The sequence below is a fragment of the Rattus norvegicus genome, chromosome 5 (genome assembly GCF_021556685.1).
Source record: "Rattus norvegicus strain SHRSP/BbbUtx chromosome 5, alternate assembly SHRSP_T2T, whole genome shotgun sequence".
Classification (NCBI taxonomy): domain Eukaryota; kingdom Metazoa; phylum Chordata; class Mammalia; order Rodentia; family Muridae; genus Rattus; species Rattus norvegicus.
In genome coordinates, this window is record NC_141538.1 from 25,014,365 (window position 1) to 25,034,593 (window position 20,229).

Consider the following 20,229-nt stretch of genomic DNA (forward strand, 5'->3'; position numbering starts at 1 on the left):
CCAAGAGACACAGTCCCTTCCCTACATGCCCAGCTCTGTGACCTCTTTTCATTTCTTTTTTTTCCCATCTTTATTAACTTGGTATTTCTTATTTACATTTTAATTTTTATTCCCTTTCCCTGTCTCCGAGCCAACATCCCCCTAACCCCTCCCCTTCTATATGGCTGTTCCCCTCCCCATCCTCTCACTATTACCACCCTCCCCCCAACAATCACGTTCACTGGGGGTTCAGTCTTGGCAGGACCCCTTCCCCTTCCACTGGTGCCCTCACTAGGATATTCATTGCTACCTATGAGGTTAGAGTCCATGGTCAATCCATGTATAGTCTTTGGGGAGTGGCTTAGTCCCTGGAAGGTCTGGTTGGTTGGCATTGTTGTACATATGGGGTTTCAAGCCCCTTCAAGCTCTTTCAGTCCTTTCTAAGATTCCTTCAATGGGGGTCCCATTCTCAGTTCAGTGGTTTGCTGTTGGTATTCGCCTCTGTATTTGCTGTATTCTGGCTGTGTCTCTCAGGAGAGATCTACATCCAGTTACTGTCAGCCTGCACTTCTTCGCTTCATCTATCTTATCTACTTTGGTGGATGTATATGTGTGGCCACATGTGGGGCAGCCTCTGAATGGGTGTTCCTTCAGTCTCTGTTCTAAACTTTGCCTCCTTATTCCCTCCCAAGGGTATTCTTGTTCCCCTTTTAAAGAAGGAGTGAAGCATTCACATTTTGGTCATCCTTCTTGAGTTTCATGTGTTCTGTGCATCTAGGGTAATTCAAGCATTTGGGCTAATATCCACTTATCAATGAGAGCATACCATGTATGTTTTTCTATGATTGGGTTACCTCACTCAGGATGATATTTTTCAATTCCATCCACTTGCCTATGAATTTCATAAAGTCATTGTTTTAGATAGCTGAGAAGTATTCCATTGTGTAGATGTACCACATTTTCTGTATCCATTCCTCTGTTGAAGGGCATCTGAGTTCTTTCCAGCTTCTGGCTATTATAAATAAGGCTGCTATGAACATAGTGGAGCATGTGTCTTTGTTATATGTTAGGGCATCTTTTGGGTATATGCCCAAGAGAGGTATAGCTGGATCCTCAGGTAGTTCAATGTCCAATTTTCTGAGGAACCTCCAGACTGACTTCCAGAATGGTTGTACCAGTCTGCAATCCCACCAACAATGGAGGAGTGTACCTCTTTCTCCACATCCTCGCCAGCATCTGCTATCACCTGAGTTTTTGATCTTAGCCACTGTCAGTGGTGTGAGGTGGAATCTCAGGGTTGTTTTGATTTGCATTTCCCTTATGACTACAGATGTTGAACATTTCTTTAGGTGTTTCTCAGCCATTCGGCATTCCTCAGCTGTGAATTCTTTGTTTAGCTCTGAACACCATTTTTAAATAGGGTTATTTGTCTCCCTGCGGTCTAACTTCTTGAGTTCTTTGTATATTTTGCATATAAGCCCTCTATCTGCTGTAGGATTGGTAAAGATCTTTTGCCAATCTGTTGGTTGCCATTTTGTCCTAACCACAGTGTCCTTTGCCTTACAGAAGCTTTGCAGTTTTACGAGATCCCATTTGTCGATTCTTGTTCTTTTTTTTTTTATTAACTTGAGTATTTCTTATATACATTTCGAGTGTTATTCCCTTTCCCGGTTTCCGGGCAAACATCCCCCTCCCCCCTCCCCTTCCTTATGGGTGTTCCCCTCCCAACCCTCCCCCCATTGCCGCCCTCCCCCCATAGACTAGTTCACTGTGGGTTCAGTCTTAGCAGGACCCAGGGCTTCCCCTTCCACTGGTGCTCTTACTAGGATATTCATTGCTACCTATGGGGTCAGAGTCCAGGGTCAGTCCATGTATAGTCTTTAGGTAGTGGCTTAGTCCCTGGAAGCTCTGGTTGCTTGGCATTGTTGTACTTTTGGGGTCTCGAGCCCCTTCAAGCTCTTCCAGTTCTTTCTCTGATTCCTTCAATAGGGGACCTATTCTCAGTTCAGTGGTTTGCTGCTGGCATTCGCCTCTATATTTGCTGTATTCTGGCTGTGTCTCTCAGGAGCGATCTACATCCGGCTCCTGTCGGTCTGCACTTCTTTGCTTCATCCATCTTGTCTAATTGGGTGGCTGTATATGTATGGGCCACATGTGGGGCAGGCTCTGAATGGGTGTTCCTTCAGTCTCTGTTTTAATCTTTGCCTCTCACTTCCCTGCCAAGGGTATTCTTTTTCCTCATTTAAAGAAGGAGTGAAGCATTCACATTTTGATCATCCGTCTTGAGTTTCGTTTGTTCTAGGGATCTAGGGTAATTCAAGCATTTGGGCTAATAGCCACTTATCAATGAGTGCATACCATGTATGTCTTTCTGTGATTGGGTTAGCTCACTCAGGATGATATTTTCCATTTCCAACCATTTGCCTACGAATTTCATAAACTCGTTGTTTTTGATAGCTGAGTAATATTCCATTGTGTAGATGTACCACATTTTCTGTATCCATTCCTCTGTTGAAGGGCATCTGGGTTCTTTCCATTTTCTGGCTATTATAAATAAGGCTGCGATGAACATAGTGGAGCACGTGTCTCTTTTATATGTTGAGGCATCTTTTGGGTATATGCCCAAGAGAGGTATAGCTGGATCATCAGGCAGTTCAATGTCCAATTTTCTGAGGAACCTCCAGACTGATTTCCAGAATGGTTTTACCAGTCTGCAATCCCACCAACAATGGAGGAGTGTTCCTCTTTCTCCACATCCTCGCCAGCATCTGCTGTCACCTGAGTTTTTGATCTTAGCCAATCGCACTGGTGTGAGGTGAAATCTCAGGGTTGTTTTGATTTGCATTTCCCTTATGACTAAAGATGTTGAACATTTCTTTAGGTGTTTCTCAGCCATTCGGCATTCCTCAGCTGTGAATTCTTTGTTTAGCTCTGAACCCCATTTTTTAATAGGGTTATTTGTTTCCCTGCGGTCTAACTTCTTGAGTTCTTTGTATATTTTGGAAATAAGGCCTCTATCTGTTGTAGGATTGGTAAAGATCTTTTCCCAATCTGTTGGTTGCCGTTTTGTCCTAACCACAGTGTCCTTTGCCTTACAGAAGCTTTGCAGTTTTATGAGATCCCATTTGTCGATTCTTGATCTTAGAGCATAAGCCATTGGTGTTTTGTTCAGGAAATTTTTTCCAGTGCCCATGTGTTCCAGATGCTTCCCTAGTTTTTCTTCTATTAGTTTGAGTGTGTCTGGTTTGATGTGGAGGTCCTTGATCCACTTGGACTTAAGCTTTGTACAGGGTGATAAGGATGGATCGATCTGCATTCTTCTACATGTTGCCCTCCAGTTGAACCAGCACCATTTGCTGAAAATACTATCTTTTTTCCATTGGATGGTTTTGGCTCCTTTGTCAAAAATCAAGTGACCATAGGTGTGTGGGTTCATTTCTGGGTCTTCAATTCTATTCCATTGGTCTATCTGTCTGTCTCTGTACCAATACCATGCAGTTTTTATCACTATTGCTCTGTAATACTGCTTGAGTTCAGGGATAGTGATTCCCCCTGAAGTCCTTTTATTGTTGAGGATAGCTTTAGCTATCCTGGGTTTTTTGTTATTCCAGATGAATTTGCAAATTGTTCTGTCTAACTCTTTGAAGAATTGGATTGGTATTTTGATGGGGGTTGCATTGAATCTGTAGATTGCTTTTGGTAAAATGGCCATTTTTACCATATTAATCCTGCCAATCCATGAGCATGGGAGATCTTTCCATCTTCTGAGGTCTTTCGATTCTTGTTCTTAGAGCATAAGCCATTGATATTTTGTTTAGGAAATTTTCTCCAGTGCCCATGTGTTTGAGATTCTTCCCCACTTTTTCTTCTATTAGTTTGAGTGTATCTGGTTTGATGTGGAGGTCCTTGATCCACTTGGATTTAAGCTTTGTACAGGGTGATAAGAATGGATCAGTCTGTGTTCTTCTACATGCTGACCTCCAGTTGAACCAGCACCATTTGCTGAAAATGCTATCTATTTTCCATTGGATGGTTTTGGCTCCTTTGTCAAAAATCAAGTGCCCATAGGTGTGTGGGTTCATTTCTGGATCTTCAATTCTGTTCCATTGGTCTATCTGTCTGTCTCTGTACCAATACCATGCAGTTTTTATCACTATTGCTCTGTAAAGCTGCTTGAGTTCAGGGATAGTGATTCCCCCTGAAGTCCTTTTATTGTTGAGGATAGTTTTAGCTCTCCTGGGTTTTTTGTTATTCCAGATGAATTTGCAAATTTTTGTCTAACTCTTTGAAGAATTGGATTGGTATTTTGATGGGGCTTGCATTGAATCTGTAGATCGCTTTTGGTAAAATGGCCATTTTTACTATATTAATCCTGCCAATCCATGAGCATGGGAGATCTTTCCATCTTCTGAGGTCTTCTTCAATTTCTTCCTTCAGAGGCTTGAAGTTCTTATTGTACAGATCTTTTACTTGCTTGGTTAAAGTCACACCGAGGTACTTTATGTTATTTGGGACTATTATGAAGGGTGTCATTTCCCTAATTTCTTTCTCGGCTTGTTTCTCTTTTGTGTAGAGGAAGGCTACTGATTTGAGTTAATTTTATACCTAGCCACTTTGCTGAAGTTGTTTATCAGCTTTAGTAGTTATCTGGTGGAACTTTTGGGATCACTTAAATATACTATCATTTCATCTCCAAATAGTGATATTTTGACTTCTTCTTTTCCGATCTGTATCCCCTTGACCTCCTTTTGTTGTCTGATTGCTCTGGCTAGAACTTCAAGAACTATATTGAATAACTAGGGAGAGAGTGGGCAGCCTTGTCTAGTCCCTGGTTTTAGTGGGATTGCTTCAAGTTTCTCTCCATTTAGTTTAATATTAGCTACTGGTATGCTGTATATGGCTTTTACTATGTTTAGTAGGTATGTGCCTTGTATTCCTATTCTTTCCAGGACTTTTATCATGAAGGGGTGTTGAATTTTGTCAAATGCTTTCTCAGCATCTAATGAAATGATCGTGTGGTTTTTATCTTTCAGTTTGTTTATAAAGTGGATTATGTTGATGGTTTTCCATATATTAAACCATCCCTGCATGCCTGGAATGAAGCCTACTTGATCATGATGGATGATTGTTTTGATGTGCTCTTGGATTTGGTTTGCCAGAATTTTATTGAGTATTTTTGCATCGATATTCATAAGGGAAATTGGTCTGAAGTTCTCTTTCTTTGTTGGGCCTTTGTGTGGTTTAGGTATAAGAGTAATTGTGGCTTCATAGAAGGAATTCGGTAGTGCTCCATCTGTTTCAATTTTGTGGAATAGTTTGGATCGTATTGGTATGAGGTCTTCTATGAAGTTCTGATAGAATTCTGCACTGAACCCATCTGGACCTGGGCTCTTTTTGGGTGGGAGACCTTTAATGACTGCTTCTATTTCTTTAGGAATTATGAAGTTTATTAAATGGTTTATCTATTCCTGATTTAACTTTGGTACCTGGTATCTGTCTAGGAAATTGTCCATTTCCTACAGATTTTCAATTTTTGAACGTATGCTTTTGTAGTAAGATCTGATGATTTTTTTGAATTTCCTCTGATTCTGTAGTTATGTCTCCCTTTTCATTTCTGATTTGATTAATTTGGATATACTCTCTGTGTCCTCTGGTTAGTCTGGCTAAGGGTTTTTCTATCTTGTTGATTTTTCTCAATGAACCACCTTTTGGTTCTGTTGATTCTTTGTATAGTCCTTTTTGTTTCTACTTGGTTGATTTCATCTCTGAGTTTGATTATTTCCTGCCTTGTACTCCTCCTGAGTGTATTTGCTTCTTTTTGAGCTTTAAGGTGTGCTGTCAAGCTGCTGACATATGCTCTCTCCTGTTTCTTTCTGCATGCACTCAGAGTTTTCCTTTTTTCACCACTTTCATTGTGTCCCATAAGTTTGGATATGTTGTACGTTCATTTTCATTAAATTCTAAGAAGTCTTTAATTTTTTTATTTCTTCCTTGACCAGGTTATTGTTGAGTAGAGCATTGTTCAGCTTCCATGTATTTGTGGGCATTCTTCCCTTATTGGTATTGAAGACCAGCTTTAGCCCGTGGTGGTCTGATAGGATGCATGGGATTATTTCTATCTTTCTGTATCTGTTGAGGCCTGTTTTATGACTGATTATATGGTCACTTTTGGAGAAAGTACCATGAGGTGGTCACAAGAAGGTATATCCTCTTGTTTTAGGATAGAATGTTTTATTAACATCTATTAAGTCCATTTGGTTCATGACTTCCCTTAGTCTGTCTATGTCTCTGTTCAATTTCTGTTTCCATGATCTGTCCATTGATGAGAGTAGGGTGTTGAAATCTCCTACTATTATTGTGTGAGGTGCAATGTGTGTTTTGAGCTTTAGTAAGGTTTCTTTTACGTATGTAGGTACCCTTGTATATGGGGCATAGATATTTAGGATTGAGAGTTCAGCTTGGTGGATTTTTCCTTTGATGAATATGAAGTGTCCTTCCTTATCTTTTTTGATGAATTTTAGTTGAAAATTGATTTTATTTGATATTAGAATGACTACTCCAGCTTGCTTCTTCTGACCATTTGCTTGGAAAGTTGTTTTCCAGCCTTTCACTCTGAGGTAGTGTCTGTCTTTGTCTCTGAGGTGTGTTTCCTGTACGCAGCAGAATGCAGGGTCCTCGTTGCGTATCCAGTTTGTTAATCTATGTCTTTTTATTGGGGAGTTGAGGCCATTGATGTTGAGAGATATTAAGGAATAGTGATTACTGCTTCCTGTTATATTCATATTTGTATGTGAGGTTATGTTTGTGTGCTTCTCTTCTCTTTGTTTTGTTGCCAAGACGATTACTTTCTTGCTTCTTCTAGGGTGTAGCTTGCCTCCTTATGTTGGGCCTTACCATTTATTATCCTTTGTAGTGCTGGATTTGTAGAAAGATATTGTGTAAATTTGGTTTTGTCATGGAATATCTTGGTTTCTCCATCTATGTTAATTGAGAGTTTTGCAGGATACAGTAACCTGGGCTGGCATTTGTGTTCTCTTAGGGTCTGTATGACATCTGTCCAGGATCTTCTGGCTTTCATAGTTTCTGGCGAAAGTCTGGTGTGATTCTGATAGGTCTGCCTTTATATGTTACTTGACCCTTTTCCCTTACTGCTCTTAATATTCTTTATTTTGTGCGTTTGGTGTTTTGACTATTATGTGACGGGAGGTGTTTCTTTTCTGGTCCAATCTATTTGGAGTTCTGTAGGCTTCTTGTATGCCTATGGGTATCTCTTTTTTTAGGTTAGGGAAGTTTTCTTCTATGATTTTGTTGAAGATATTTACTGGTCCTTTGAGCTGGGAGTCTTCACTCTCTTCTATACCTATTATCCTTAGGTTTGATCTTCTCATTGAGTCCTGGATTTCCTGTATGTTTTGGACCAGTGGCTTTTTCCACTTTACATTATCTTTGACAGTTGAGTCAATGATTTGTATGGAATCTTCTGCTCCTGAGATTCTCTCTTCCATCTCTTGTATTCTGTTGGTGAAGCTTGTATCTACAGCTCCTTGTCTCTTCTTTTGGTTTTCTATAACCAGGGTTGTTTCCATGTGTTCTTTCTTGATTGCTTCTATTTCCATTTTTAATTCCTTCAACTGTTTGATTGTGTTTTCCTGGAATTCTTTCAGGGATTTTTTTGACTCCTCTCTATGGGCTTCTACTTGTTTATTTATGTTTTCCTGGAATTGTTTCAGGGATTTTTGCGATTCCTCTCTGTAGGCTTCTACTTGTTTATTAATGTTTTCCTGTGTTTCTCTAAGGGAGTTCTTCACATCTTTCTTGAAGTCCTCCAGCATCATGTTCACATATGATTTTAAATCTAGGTCTTGCTTTTCTGGTGTGTTTGGATAGTCAGTGTTTGGTTTGGTGGGAGAATTGGGCTCCAATGATGCCATGTAGTCTTGGTTTCTGTTGCTTGGGTTTCTGCGCTTGCCTCTCACCATCAGATTATCTCTAGTGTTACTTTGTTCTGCTATTTCTGACAGTGGCTAGACTGTCCTATAAAACTGTGTGTCAGGAGTGCTGTAGACCTGTTTTCCTGTTTTCTTTCAGCCAGTTATGGGGAGAGAGTGTTCTGCTTTCGGGCATGTAGTTTTTCCTATCTACAGGTCTTCAGCTGTTCCTGTGGGCCTGTGTCTTGAGTTCACCAGGCAGGTCACTTGGAGCAGAAAAGTTGGTCTTACCTGTGGTCCCGAGGCTCAAGTTTGCTCGTGGGGTGTTGCTTAGGAGTTCTCCGAGGCGGCAGCCACCAGAAAGATCTGCACCGCCCTTTCCGGGAGCTTACATGCACCAGGGTTCCAGATGGAGTTTGGTGTTTTCCTCTGGCGTCAGAGATGTGTGCAGAGTGCAGTCTCTTCTGGTTTCTCAGTCATGTCTGCCTCTCTGAAGGTTTAGCTCTCCTTCCCATGGGATTTGGGTGCATAGAACTGTTTATCCGTTAGATCCCTTCAGGTTCTGGTGGTGTCTCAGACACAGCGGTCCTGCTGCTCTTGGGCCCTCCTCTATGGGATCCCAGAGGTCTTATACAGTTTCCTCTTGGGCCAGGGATGTGGGCAGGTGTGGTCAGTGCTGGTGGTCTCTTCCGCTCTGCAGCCTCAGGAGTGCCCACCTGACCAGGCGGTGAGGTCTCTCTCCCACGGGGTTTGGGAGCAGAGATCTTTTTGCTTTTTTATAAGCTCTTTTAAGGTACGATGTACCCTTTCCACAATTCCTTGACCTTGGGGATTGTATGGCAATCCTGTAGAATGTTTGATCTGCATTGTCCGGCAAAATGCCTGAAAGGACTTTGCAGTGTAGACAGGCCCATTGTTTGTCTTGAGACTATCAGGCTTTCCCCAGGCTGCCCATGCCTCTAAGCAATGGCTAATGGCATTAGGAGCTTTTTCACCTGTCATCAGAATAGCGTGTATAATACTGGAACAGGTATCAACAGAAACATGAGCATATTTTAAATTTCCAAATTGAGATATGTGTGTGACATCCATCTGCCAACGTTTTAGCGGGATCAGACCACGAAGGTTAATCCCCACCTGAGGGTGGTGGTGAAATTGAACACAACTCTGGCAATGTAACACCACATCACGAGCTGCAGCTTTAGAGATTTTAAATTTTTGTTGAAGAGTAAAAGCAGGTACATGAAACTTTTGATGAAATTCTCTAGCGAGATCAACCGGAGCGGCATGAAAAATAAACTCTCTACGAGTACTAGCATCCACCAGGGCGTTATTACTGGTCATGGGACCAGGCAAATTAATATGGGCTCGAATATGTTGTATGAAAAATTTATTTTTTCTAGCCCAAATCAAATTTTGTAATTCTAAAAGCATTTGACATATAGTACTAGGCGACCGAATTGGCCCTGGAATTTCAAGTGAGCGCACTGCATTAACTACATAAGCAGAGTCAGAAATTAAATTAAAAGAATCATGAAATCTTTTGAAAACTTCCAATACGATTGTACATTCTATAATTTGTGGGGTACCTGGACTGTATTGAATTAATACTGGTTCTTGAGAATTAACCGTATAGGCACCTACACCTGTTTTGGAGCCATCTGTATAAATATCTAACGCTCCAGACAAAGGCTCTGAGGCAGTGATCTTGATCACTGGGTGTTCAGTAAAAAATTGTAGCAACGGATCCTTAGGATAATGATTGTCAAACTCTCCATCAAAACTACAGCGTAATATGGCTCAATCATCTATCAAGGCACACAATGTTTCTACCTGAGCAGTTGTATATGGTATAATAATTTTCTTGGGTAAAATACCAAAATGCTGAATACAAGATTTAACACCTAGCACAGCAAGCTGTGCAACAGCAGAAGGGTAATATTCAAGGGTCTTATTAGGAGAAATATGGGGATATATCCAAAGAAGTGGACCTTGTTGCCATAATACTCCTGTAGGCTGACAAAAGGTTCTTAGTATACACAAAAGCAGATCTTCCTTTTCCCTGTACCTTCTAAGCATTGCCTTTTCTAATCTTTCTTCTACTTTCCTCAAGGATAATCGTGCTTCCTTGGTTAAAGCACAGGGTGAAGTAAGCTGAGAATCCCCTTTCAGGATCTCATAAAGTGGTTGTCAATCTACATTGGGCATTTTAATATAGGGTCGAATCCAATTTATGCTTCCTAGTAATTTTTGAAAATCATTTAATGTTTTTAAATGATCTTTTCGTAATTCATTTTTTTGAGGAGAAATACTATGAGGAGTGATTTTAGTTCCTAAATATTCTCCCATTTGGCCCATTTGAACCTTTTCAGGTGCTATGAACAATTGATTGTTTTCAAGCACCTTAACCACTTTCGCATAGGCCACTTCTAGGGTGCCACAATCTTTAGTGGAAAGCAAGATATCATCCATAAAATGAATCATTCTTAATTTTGGGAATTGGTCACGTACAGGCTGTAGGGCTTGTCCTACATAAAGTTGACACATAGTAGGGCTATTTGCCATACCCTGAGGCAAGACCACCAACTGATCGCGCTTATCAGGCTCCTCATTATTCATAGATGGCAAAGTAAATGCAAATCGCACACTATCTTGCTGGGCAAGAGGGATGGAAAAAAAGCAATTTTTAATATCAATAATAATAATAGGCCATTCAGCAGGAATGCTGGAGAGTAATGGTAAACCTCTCTGTATGGGACCCATTATTTGCATTTGAGAATTAATAGCTCTTAAATCATGTAATAATCACCATTTTCCAGATTTTTTCTTAATGACAAATATGGGCGTATTCCATGGTGACCTGGATGGCTGAATATGTCCCAATTGTAATTGTTCGAATACTAATTCGGCAGGAGCAATTAATTTTTCAGAGGATAGAGGCCATTGAGGAACCCATAAAGGCTCCTCTGTTTTCCACGTAATGGGTATTCCCCCCTCAACGGCCCCTAGGAAAAACCCAGACCCGTCCTGTCATGTTTTTGTTTTGACAGTACTGGGTCAACTCGTCCTTGTAAGTTTTTTCCTAGACCCTTTCTAGGCACGTAGCCCATTTCTGCCATCTTATCCTTGACTTTCGGGGAGTAATCATTAGTCAGTCTCATGTCTAGATTTATCAAAACATCTCTGCCCCACAGTGTCACTGGAATATCTATAACATAGGGAGTAATCTTTCCGGATCTCCCTTCTGTATCTCTCCATGTCAATTCTTTGGAGCTCATTAAAGGAGCCATTTCGTACCCTAAACCACGCAGGGCCTGAGATGATGTTTGCGTAGGCCATCTGGGTGGCCAGTCATGAGCAGAGATAATACTACGATCTGCTCCAGTGTCCAACAGGCCAAGGAATGAACGTCCCTCCACAGTCAATGTTAACATTGGACGATCACCCAATTCCAATGAGATAAAGGCAAATCGGGAACCTGTAGATCCCAAGCCCCTATCCCTTCTATTCCTATTTTCAGCAGGAAAGCGCTTATGCAAGCTAGGCAGAAGCAGCATTTGAGCGATTCTGTCTCCTAGGGAAACGGCAGTGACTCCCTGGGGGGAGGCTACCAACACTTTTACTGTACCTAAATAGTCAGGATCAATTACTCCGGGCACAATCTGTAAACCTTCCAGGACAGAGGAGCAGCGTCCCAACAATAGCCCAACTGTATCTTTAGGGAGGGGTCCTCTAAAATCTGTATCTACAGGCTGCACTCCCATTTGGGGGGTTAGTATGAGTCTGGTGGTGGAGTGAAGGTCCAGTCCTGCGGAGCCTTTAACGGCTCTCCTCAGTCCTTCGGGTGGCAAAGGAAAGGTCAAGGCCTCTGATTGTCCTGTCCCTGTCTGTCGCTTTGCAGAGCCCCATATATTTGAGGGCCCTGGGGACGTGGGCCCCGTTGTCCGTTTTTTGGCTGTGCACCACCATATCCTGTCGCTAGGGGTCGGCCATCCAAGTCCTTCATAGATCTACACTCACTTGCCCAGTGGCTTCCCTTTTTACATCGTGGACATAGTCCACGCTGCTTAGGTCTATCACTAATTCTCCCCTTATTCCTTTCTGGACACTGTCTTCGATAATTCCCTTTACTGCTATATTTGAAACCAGTATCCGTGATGGTATTTTTCCCTAACTGTACTACAGCTGCTGCTAGGCCAGCATTAGTCAATGGTCCTCCCAGTTCCCTGCAATCTTTCATCCAAACTTCTATACCTTTATGTTTGTATGGTGGTATAGCAGTCCTACATTCTTTTGTACATTGCTCTTACACTAGCTGCTTAATGAGAGGCATGGCTGTATCAGGGTCTCCGAAGATCTTGGTAGCAGCCTCTACCATGCGGGCCACAAAGTCTGAAAATGGTTCTGCGGGCCCTTGCAGAACCTTGGTAAGGTTCCCGGAGACTGCACCCTTATTAGGCAGTGCTTTCCATGCCTTGATGGCTATTTCATTAATTTGGCTATAACCTTGCTCTGGATAACCAGTCTGGTCTAGAGCGAATCTCCCTAGACCCAATAGCATGTCAGCATCCCAGTGTCTCTGAGGGTCTACTCCTGAGGCCAGATTAATGGCGGCCTGAGTATTAGCGTATTCAAAAAGATAAGATTTCCAATCTAAGTATTGACCTGAGGAGAGGCAGGCTTTAGCTAGACTTCCCCAATCCCCAGGGGTGAGGCAATACCTAGCAACAGCCTCAACTTGAGCCATAACAAAAGCTGCACTGACCCCATAGGTTCTGACTGATTCTGCCAATTGCTTCATAGTCTTAAAGTCAACGGGTTCATGATATCTATGCCCGTTAGCATCCAGAAACACTGGAAAACTTAATCCCATCTCTTTCCACACCTCTGGGCAAAAGGAAGTAGCCCCTGCTGGCTTCACCCTGCTTTTATATTGAAGGTTATATGGAGGTGCTGTTGGTATAACTGCTTTCTTGCCTAGTCTCTCCCTCTCACACTGAGCAGCCTCTTCCTCGAGATCAGCCTCATCATCCTCACATTGTTTATCCTCTAAGCAGGCAGGGACCAGTGGCCAAAGAGGTTTTGGTCCGGGCTTAAGCTTGCCCTCTGTGGCTTCTCTATCCCACACAAAGAAGAAAAGAAACAAAATTACAAGTCCTACCCATAAAGGATCAATTGGAAACAACATTGCCGTAGTTCCCAAACCTTTTTGCCTCTATACCAAGGCTTTCAACTTCACTAACCTCTCAGCCTCTATACCAAGGCTTTCAACTTCACTAACCTCTCGGCCTCTATACCAAGGTTATATGGAGGTGCTTACCTTCAGAGAACTTTATTCTTCGTCTCTGCTTACCTCCAGAGAACCTTATCTTCCCTTATCCAGGAATTTTCCGATGTCGCCGTCCTGAAGCTGAAGACTTCTGCATCCACGAGAATATTCTCGGGTCTCTGTATGGGCCACCAGTTGTCGCGCCCACCTCGTCCAGTAAGGAAGACACAACACCGTCGGATCCTTGTCAACAGCCTTTATTGCAGGACACCTTACCTTCATTGCTGATACGGGGGACACAAGAAGCAAGAGCACTCGCCTTATATAGACAGCAGGCTGAGGCTATGCTAATTGTCTTTCAGGGATTGGCGGAGCATGAATCAACTCATTAGCATGGTACTGCTCCCTCATTAGCATATTACCGGCCAACTGATGCCAGGTGCAAAGCCTGCCCATGCGCAGTACCGTTGTTTACCTCAGGAGGGCGCCCTACATGTCCTGAGTCTACCAGGCAGGTCACTTTGAGCAGAAAAGTTGGTCTTACCTCTAGTCCCTGGCCTGAAGTTGCTCCTTGACTTCTTTTCTTAATGGTAACCATTTTGACCAAATGAACTAGAATCTCAATGCAGTTTTAATTTGCATTTACTTTGATGGTTAATGATATTGGCAGACACATTATGACATATTTATTGAATGGTTTTGTTTTCTTCTTTTGAGAACTGTGGGAAATGTGTGTGGGATGAGGTATAATTGTAAAGAAATACAATGTTCTGGGGAACATTAAAAGATGGAAAAGCATTAAAATCACCCTTAGCACATATTCTATGAGAGTTCATTACCAGCAGAATGTTCATTGAGAAGAGCCATTTTTCTTCAGAAGGATTACTTAGGAAATGTGTTTAGTTGATTTTACTATTGACAATAAAAATCCCGATGCAGTAGACAAGTAGTATTGGCCAAAGCCCTGACTTTGATAAGCTTCAGAGAATGAAAACATGAACTCGAAAATATACTTTCCTTCAGGTCAAATTATCTCAGGCATTGTGTCACAGGAAAGCTAACAGGAACAAACATTTAAACGCCTATAGGTACAAAGAGGGTAATGTTGGTAGGTGCTCCAAATTCACATGCAGAAGGGTTAAAAACTGGAGAGTTTCATTCAAGATCACCTAGACTGCTATTTTTTCTTATAAGTAAACCATGACTAAAGCCATCTTTATTCTTTATCTTTTAATAAAATATAGATTTCAACATATACAATTGCATCTACATATTATCTAGCAAATTTCATTTTATTCTGCTTTTCTACATTCAGATCCAAGAGGTCTTTGCATCACTAATCTTGTATCATGTGTCTGATTTATTTTGAGTGACCATATATCCACCCTACAACAAGCTGAAGGGGACATTTCTACCTGTGGATTGTCACACAGAACCAGTAGACGCACTTTCACAGTTGTTCGTTCCTCACAGTCACTCTCCCTTTCACCACACTGTTTACCATGCATGAGTCAGGTGGAAACTCCCCAGGAGACAGAGTGGGTTTTCGACATGTATGAGTAGTATGAATATTCTAAGAGTACTTTTGTATTTCACTTAAAACATCTATGGGGCCAGCATAAGAACCTGTTAAATCCACAGCTTTATATCTCATCAGTGAGCAGACCAGCACAGTGCATCTCAGCAGTGAAAAGGCATGGGGATACTGCAGTTTGCTCCTGTGGAATACTAGATATAAGGTTCGTTTTAGGTCTTGAGCATATCACTGAGTGTACATTCAAAGGGTATGACTTCAGTGTATCAAAGAAATTCACTGTGTCATTCTTGTGTTACTTTTCACATCAGGGAAGGTATGGAGTAAATGATCTGTCCATCAACATGTGTGTGTGTGTGTGTGTGTGTGTGTGTGTGTGTGTGTGTGTGTGTGTGTTTCCAGCACATTATTACTCAGTGTCTTCCTGAAAGGTTCTGATTTCTGTTTCTTCTCTTTACATATGAAGCATACCCATACCTCTGCCCACTTTTACCAGGCCTGCAGTACCAGAAACATACAGGTTAGATTCCCCCATTCCTCTGCTTAATGTATTCTGTAAGGTACCTCCAGATGCTCTGAGGCATGCAGTGCTCCCTGAGTTCCATTGTCTAACCCAAGGCTGCCCACTGGAGGCCTATTGCACCAAAATCATTCAGGGACAAACAGATGGTTAAAGGTCAGCTTAAGAACACAATCAACAAAAAACCAGGACAATATGGCATCTTCAGAGCACAGCTTTCCTATCACAGGAAGCCCTGGATATCCTAAGAGAACTAAAGCATGATAAAGTGACCTTAAATCAATTCTTATAAAGATGATAGAGGCCTTTAGAGTGGCAACAAATCCCTTAAAGAAATACAGTAAAATACAACTAAAGAGGTGAAGGAAATGAGTAAAACTGTTCAAGATCAGAAAATGGAAATAGAAGCAATAAACAAAAACACCAACCAAGGGAATCCTGGAAATGGTAAACATAGGCAAGAGAACAGAAATAACAGAGACAAGCATCACCAACAGAATACAAGAGATGGAAGAGACAATCTCAGGTACAGAAGAGTCAATAGGAGAAATGAATACATCAGTCAAAGAAAATGCAAAATACAAAAAAAAAATCCTAGCACAAAGCACTAGGCCAAACATAAGAAGGAATAGGAATAGAAGAAGATGAAGACTCTCAGTTCCAAGGACCAGAAAATATCTTCAACAAAATAATAGAAGAAAAATTTCTCAACCTAAAGAATGAGATGCCTATAAACATACCAGAAGCTTTCAAAACAGCAATGGATTTGACCAGAAAAGAAAATCCTCCACTTAACAATCAAAGGAACAAAGAAAGGATATTAAAAGCTGCAAGGTAATAAGGCTAAGTAACATACAGAATTCTCAACAAAGACTGGAAAATGAGAAGGGCCTAGACAGATATCTTGCAGCTTCTAAGGAACTACAGTTGCCAACATAAATTATTATATCCAGCAAAACTCCCAATCATCATAGATGGAGAAAATAAGATATTCCAAGACAAAAATAAATTTAAATCACATCTATTCATAAATCCAGCCCTGCAGAAAATAATAAAAGGAAAACAGAATATAAATAATTGCAAAAAGCAAACACACACACACACACACATACACACACACACACACACACAGAGAGAGAGAGAGAGAGAGAGAGAGAGAGAGATAACATAAAAATAACAAGAATTAACAATTATTGGTACTTAAATGGACTCAATTCCCCAATAAAAAGACATAGGCTAATAAATGAATACAAAAATAGGATCCATCATTCTGCTGTATATTAAAAAGTACACCTTAGCAACAAAGATAGATATTACCTTAAGGTAAAGGGCTGGAAATAATTTTCTAAGCCAATGGACCTAAGAAGCAAGCTGGAGGAACCATTCTAATATCTAATAAATAGACTTTCAGCCAAAATTAATTAAAAGAGATGGGGAAGGGTACTTCATACTCATCAAAGGGAAAAAAACGAATGTGACATCTCAATTCTGAACATCTATGCCCTAAATGCAAGAGCACCCACATTTATAAAAGAAAGATTACTAAAACTTAAATCACACATTCAACTCACACATTAATAATGGGAGAAATCAACACCCCACTCTCACCAACTGACAGGCCATTAAGACAGAGCTAAACAGAGAAATAATGAAACTAACAAACATTATGACTCAAATGGACCTAACAGATGTCTACAGAATGTTTCACCCAGGTCATAGCACTCAGTGCATTCAAAAAGAAATTAGAGAGTTTTCAAATTAATGATTTAAAAGTACACCTGAAAGGTCTAGAACAAAAATAAGCAAACACACCCAAGAGGAATAGATGGCAGAAAATAATAAAACTAATGTTTGAAATCAGTTAGAAACAAGGAGAATAATAGAAAGAATCAACAACACCCAGAGCTGGTTCTTTGAATCAGCAAGATAGACAAACCCTTGGCCAAACTAACTAAAAGGCAGAGAAACACTATTCAAATCAACAAATCAGAAATGAGAAGGGAGAAATATCAACAGACATTGAGGAAATTCAAAGAATCATCAGATCTCATGTAAAAAGACTGTACTCCAGAAAATTGGAAAATCTTAAAGAAATGGATGATTTTCTAGGCAGATAGCACTTACCAAAGTTAAACCAAGGTCAGTTAAACTGGGCATTGCACGAGAGACGCTGCCACCTCCTCCCACGCAGCAGCCCTGTCCTCCTGCTCAGCCGTGCAGGTTGATCCACCAAAGCGATGGTTATGGAGAAGCCTAGTCCCCTGCTGGTCAGGCAGGAGTTTGTGCGACAGTATTACACCCTGCTGAACCAGGTCTCAGACATGCTGCACAGATTTTATGGAAAGAACTCTTCCTATGCCCACGGGGGTTTGGATTCCAATGGTAAACCAGTGGTAAACCAGTCTACCGGCAGAAGGAAATCCACAGGAAAGTGACGTCACAAACCTCACCAACTGCCACACCAAGATCCGCCACGTGGATGCTCACGCAACTCTGAATGCCCGGGTGGTGGCCCAAGTGATGGGGCTACTTTCCAACAACGACTAGTCTCTGCGGAGGTTCATGCAGACCTTTGTCCTTGCTCCTGAGGGCTCTGTTGCCAACAAATTCTATGTTCACAACGACATCTTCAGATACCAAGATGAGGTCTTCAGTGGCTTTGTCACATAGCCTAAGAGGAATCCGAGGAAGAAGTAGAGGAACCTGAAGAAAGACAGCAGTCACCAGAGGTGGTTCCTGATGATTCTGGAACTTTCTATGATCAGACTGTCAGTAATGACTTGGAGGAACATTTAGAGGAGCTTGTTGTGGAACCGAACCAGAGCCAGAGCCAGAGCCAGAGCCGGAGCCGGAACCTGTGTCCGCCATTCAAGAGGACAAGCCTGAGCTGCATTGGAAGAAGCTACTCCTAAGAGCGCCTCCCCTGCCCCGGCAGACGTGGCGCCAGCACAGGAGGACTTGAGGACATTTTCTTGGGCATCTGTGACGAGTAAGAGCCTTCTTCCCAGTGGGGCTGTTCCAGTGATGGGGACACCACCTCATGTGGTCAAAATGCCAGCATCACAGCCCCGTCCAGAATCTAAGCCTGACTCTCAGATCCCACCACAAAGAAAGGCCTCAGAGAGATCAGAGAGTTCGAGAACAGCAGATCAATAAACCTCCTCATAGAGGACCCCAACCGATTTGTGAGGTTGGTGGACCAGGAGATGTGGAGCTTCGAAGGATGGTGAGGCACCCTGACAGTCACCAGCTCTTCACTGGGAACCTGCCACATGAGGTTGACAAGCTGGAACTGGAGGATTTTTTTTTCCCCCAAATTGTGGGAATGTGGCGGAGCTGCACACCAACAGTGGTGAGAAGTTACCCAATCTCGGTTTTGTTGTTTGATGATTCTGAACCTGTTCAGAAGGTCCTTAATTATAGGCCCATCCTGTTCCAAGGCGCGATCTGCCTGAGGGTGGAAGAGAAGACTGAGCTGCCAGAGTAGGTGACCACAGGGACAACCACCTTCGGGGACCTGGAAAGGCCCTCCCCGTGGAGGATTGGTGCAGAAACCAGGCTTTGGCGTGGGCAGGGGGATTACAACTCCAAGGCAGTGAATTGCTTGGCTCAGATCTCCACACAGCACACAGCCCCGGCTCCTGCAGAATGTTGAATTCCTTCAACCAGCCTCGGTGTCTCGGAGTAGTCTATTATAAACTGCTTGAGTTTGTACAATTTTAATTTCACTTGTGTTCATGGTTGTGCTCCCCAACCCCCTTTCCTCCCTTGACCTTTTAGTCCTTCATCCCCAGTTATCCAGAATGATACTTTAGGAGGAACAGTTTTGTAAAGACGAAGCAGGAAGACTGACCTCCCTGCTCACGCTGCATACACAGAGTGGAGTTTCACGGACATTCCCCAGAAGAGCGAGTCTCAGTTTCACTGACAACGGATGTTTCATTTGTTGGGAGACACAGGATTTGATAAACATTTTGGAATCGGGAAAAATTAAGTCACAACTCATTTCTAGTATGGAAAAATTGCCTTTTGGCAACTGCCACTGGGTCCCTGCAGGTGTGGCTAACTGAATAAAGTGTGTTTCCAGAACTTTGTTCTTTTGACATGCGATTACCAAATGATTCTAAACCTTCATTTTTTACCACTGGATTTTAAAATTATGATGTAGCCTGTCAATGTCTAGAACACAGCTATAAGACTTTTGTTGAACTGTTAGTTTTTTTTTTGTAGAGTTTTCATGTTTTATTTTATTTATTTATTTATTTATTTTTTTATTAACTTGAGTATTTCTTATATACATTTCGAGTGTTATTCCCTTTCCCGGTTTCTGGGCAAACATCCCCCTCCCCCCTCCCCTACCTTATGGGTGTTCTCCTCCCCACCCTCCCCCCATTGCCGCCCTCCCCCCAACAGTCTAGTTCACTGGGGGTTCAGTCTTAGCAGGACCCAGGGCTTCCCCTTCCACTGGTGCTCTTACTAGGATATTCATTGCTACCTATGAGGTCAGAGTCCATGGTCAGTCCAAGTATAGTCTTTAGGTAGTAGATTAGTCCCTAGAAGCTCTGGTTGCTTGGCATTGTTGTACATATGGGGTCTCGAGCCCCTTCGAGCTCTTCCAGTTCTTTCTCTGATTCCTTCAACGGGGGTCCTATTCTCACTTCAGTGGTTTGCTGCTGGCATTCGCCTCTGTATTTGCTGTATTCTGGCTGTGTCTCTCAGGAGAGATCTACATCCGGCTCCTGTCGGTCTGCACTTCTTTGCTTCATCCATCTTGTCTAATTGGGTGGCTGTATATGTATGGGCCACATGTGGGGCAGGCTCTGAATGGGTGTTCCTTCAGTCTCTGTTTTAATCTTTGCCTCTCTCTTCCCTGTCAAGGGTATTCTTGCTCCCCTTTTATGGAAGGAGTGAAGCATTTACATTTTGATCATCCGTCTTGAGTTTCATTTGTTCTAGGCATCTAGGGTAATTCAAGCATTTGGGCTAATAGCCACTTATC

General features: G+C 42.0%; 1 pseudogene; it reads left to right on the top strand.

Annotated features, from left to right (window-relative positions):
- The first annotated feature begins 17,455 nt into the window (after positions 1-17,455).
- On the top strand, positions 17,456-19,330 carry G3bp1-ps2 (G3BP stress granule assembly factor 1, pseudogene 2; annotated as a pseudogene).
- Positions 19,331-20,229: the final 899 nt, after the last annotated feature.